Below are 3,925 nucleotides of genomic sequence, written 5' to 3' on the forward strand. Positions count from 1 at the left end.
CCATGCATGTATCTGATAGAGAATTAACATCTCGAATATATAAGAAACTCAAAATACTGAATAAGAAATCAAACAACCCACTCAAGAAATGAACTTTGGGAATAGATAGTTCTCAAAAGATGATGTGCAGCTGGCTAATTAACGTGGAAAAAGAAAAACTGCTCAACCTCGTGAGTCACCAGAGAAAGACAGTCAATAAAAAACAAATAATAGCAAATGCTGGCAAGTATGGACTCCAAAAGGAAACCGCAGGCATTGTTGGTGGGAATGTCAGTAGCCCGGCATCTAAAGAACTCACAGTGGAAGCTTCTGAAAACTAGATCCACAATATGGCCCAGCCTCACCACTCTTGGGTATTTCCTGAAGGACTCCAAGTCAACACATCACAGACGTGTGCCCATCAAGATTCACGCAGTTTTGTTCACAGTTCTTACATCATAGACCCCACCTAGGTTGCAACAATGGAGTGGATAGAGAAATATGGTACATGTGTATACACAAATGAATTGTTTCAGCCATGAAGCAGTATATAGTTGTGTGTGAATTAAGCAAGTTTCAGAAAGACAAATGTCATATAGGTTTTCTCATTTATGGATCCTAAATAATAATTTATAAAGACACACAAATCACATAAATATGATTTATATATTATATATATAATGAAAGTAGATGCCAAATTTCCAGGAGAGAAATGGAGTTATAGGATATGTAAGAGACAAGAGGGAAACTGTGTGGTAAAATGTTCAATATATAATGCATGCTTGTATAGGTATATTACCAGTTACAAAGACTGCACATTAAAATTTTTAAAAATAAATGAAAAAAAGCCAAGTCGCTGATAAAAATTAAAACTCATTTTTAAAAGTTTAAAAATTTTGGCAATATTAAACTTTGAAATGAGTTGACTTATTCAATGAAGAAACTAAAAAAACAAATTTAAAAAGTAAGAGAATGAATGGTACATAATCCCAAGCACAGAAATGATGGCCACTCATCAGTAGGAGTAGCTACCACAGTAGAAGCATGAAAAGGTGCCAGCACGACCAATGTGAATGCCCTTCCCTAATCCCCATTCATGTTAGCATGTCAGCTTTGTTCAGCTCATGGTTAGGCAGTCCTGTTGGGGAGACTCTCTGGATATAGCTTCTGACATTCCTAGGAGACACATCTCACAGCACTTAAGAGTAAGAAGTGCAGTAGGCTCTCATTAAACAAACAAACTATCAAGCAGTTCTGTCTCTGTGTGAGCAAGCAAACGCATCCTTATTGGTGATGGTAAAGAGGATACATTGGTTCTTACTAAGTGTGCCCATTTACAAGGCGTGCCCACATTCCAATGCAGCCTTTGAAGGTGTGAGCCACAGCCCTATGTTCTCATCTACTTGTTTTATCATTCATAAAACCTGATGGACAGTACAGTTTCGACTTTCACACTAGTTCCATTCCAAGGCCCCAATATAAAGAAGATAAGGCCTTAGCAGACAGGCAAACAGGCTTGGATATTGCAGTATTTCTACACAATCTCTATATGAGTTTCTGAAATCCCAACACTTGGGAGATAGGTGCAGGAAGAGCAGTTGAAGGCCAGCCTGGGCTCTATCAGACCCTGTTACAAAACAAAGAAACAAGGCAGAGTGAGCTGAGGTCTTTGTTGCATCTTTCCTAACCTCTTTAGTTGCTGTTATGACTGCCACTGTCCTGTTTTGATACAGGATCTCCCATAGCCCAGGCTAGCTTTGAACAATGAATGACCTTGAGTTCCTGACCTTCTGCTTCCACCTCCCAAGTGCTGGGGTTGCTGATGTGCATGACCAAGCCCAGTTTTCTCAGTCTTTTCTGAAGTTAAGACTGCTGTCTCCCTGCTTCTCCTTTTCTTTGCAATTTAGACTTACTAATTTTATTTTACGTCTATGGGTATTTTGCCTACACGTATGTCTACACACCACTTGGGTACATGGCGCACTCCGAGGTCAGGAGCCCTGGAACTGGAGTTATAGATGGCTGTGAGCTACACGTGGGTGCTAGGAACTGAGCCTAGGTCCTCGGCAAGAGCAACACATGCTCTTATCAGATGAACCATCTCCCTGGCCCCATTCTTACTCTCTAGCTTTTGATAAAAGCTGTGTCTTTTCCCTGGTCATCTTGCAGGTACCTAACGAGATGGAAATTTACCTCTGCCATCAAGCATCATTTGTTTTCATGTTCGTAGAAGGGTATAATGGGGTTGAATGGCACATCACAGTACCATTATATCTTAACTTTTCTATTGCTTTGAAGAAATGCCATGACCAAGACCAAGACAGTTTACAAAAGAAATAATTTAATTAGGGGCTTGCTTACAGTTTCAGAGGGTTAGTCCATGACCATCATGGCCAGGAACGTAGCAGCAGGCAGGAAGGCATGGTGCTGGAGCAGTAGCTGAAGGTTTATGTCTTATCCACAAGTTGGAGCCAAAGGGAGAAAGAGAAGGAGAGGGAGAGGGAAAAGGAGGAGAGGGAGAGACAGACAGACAGACAGACAGACAGAGACACAGAGAGAGACTGGGTCTGGCATGGGATTTTGAAAACTCAAAGCCCACCCCAATGACACACCTCCTCCAACAAGGCCACATTTCCTAATCCTTCCCAAACAGTTCCACCAATTGGGAACCAAGCACTCAAATATATGAGCTTTTGGGGGTCGTTTTCCTTCACACTACCATACATTATGGACCTATAAAACCCTCCCACTTAAGGCAGTCATACTTAAGAATCTGCTTACTTGGGGCTGAAGAGATGGCTCAGTGGTTAAGAGTGCTGACTGCTCTACTGAAGGTCGTGAGTTCAGATCCCAGCAACCACATGGTGGCTCACAGTCATCCGTAATGAGATCTGATATCCTCTTCTGGGATATCTGAAGATAGCTACAGTGTACTTACATATAATAAATAAATAAATCTAAAAAAAAAAAAAAAGAATCTGCTTACTCTAAAAAGTAGAAAAGAGCTTCAAAATCCTTTGCTTTTTGGGAAGGTTTTCAGTTTAACAGAGAATTTAAAAATGTTTGTATGTTTTAAAAATAGGCCTAGTTAAAATAAAAAGTAGAAATCTTTGGGGGAAAGGATTGGATATTTGAGGGTGTTAGGGACTTAGAGAAAAGAGGTCAACAAAGTACCCTGTATGTGCAATGGCTGGAGACATCTTATCAGCAGACACAAGCAGAGAAAGTTTCAAATGTCTGCCATGCTGTGCCAAGCTCTCGGTTTTTAAAAGTCCATGGTGTGGATGTAATTGCTTAAGATAATTGAGATGTGGGGAAGTCAGGACGCACATAGGCTCCAAGTGCAAGCTGACTGGCACAAGGGACCATGGGAGGAGAGAAGGGAACAAGCAGCCTCAGGGAGGGATCCTGGCCAAAGGCGAGGGAGGGAAGAAAACTCCAGCTTCTCATGGCAGTTGGAATGGGACTTCCCTTCTTCTTATTTAAGTCTTAAAGGGCAGGTGCCCTGGAAGAGATGGAAGTCTTAGATGGTAGTGGATGCTAGATATTTGCGTCTTATCTTTAGGAACTGCTCCTATGAGGATTTAATCAACTCTGCCCCATATATTTTTTAAGTTCACCGAATCTGAAAAGGTGCATGTCTTCATTTTTCCAACACGAAAAGCGAATGCAGAGAGGGCCAGCAATATGTTCAAAGGTGGAGCTGGAAAACATTGCTTGGATATCCACCACATCTCTCTCTGTCACCAGCTCCCACCACACCCTCCTCTGTTGCCAGTGCCCAGATGCCCACCCCACCCTTCCTGGCCACCAGTTCCCACTACATTGCTCTTCAGAAAGCACTCAATCTCTGGGTCTCTCACATTCTCCCGTGACCTCCTTGCCAAGCTTTCCTGAGTCCCTTTTTGATTTATCCTCACTTCCATTTCTGCCTCTTAGGGCCTCT

Source organism: Mastomys coucha, unplaced genomic scaffold, assembly GCF_008632895.1.
Source record: "Mastomys coucha isolate ucsf_1 unplaced genomic scaffold, UCSF_Mcou_1 pScaffold21, whole genome shotgun sequence".
NCBI classification, from domain to species: Eukaryota; Metazoa; Chordata; class Mammalia; order Rodentia; family Muridae; genus Mastomys; species Mastomys coucha.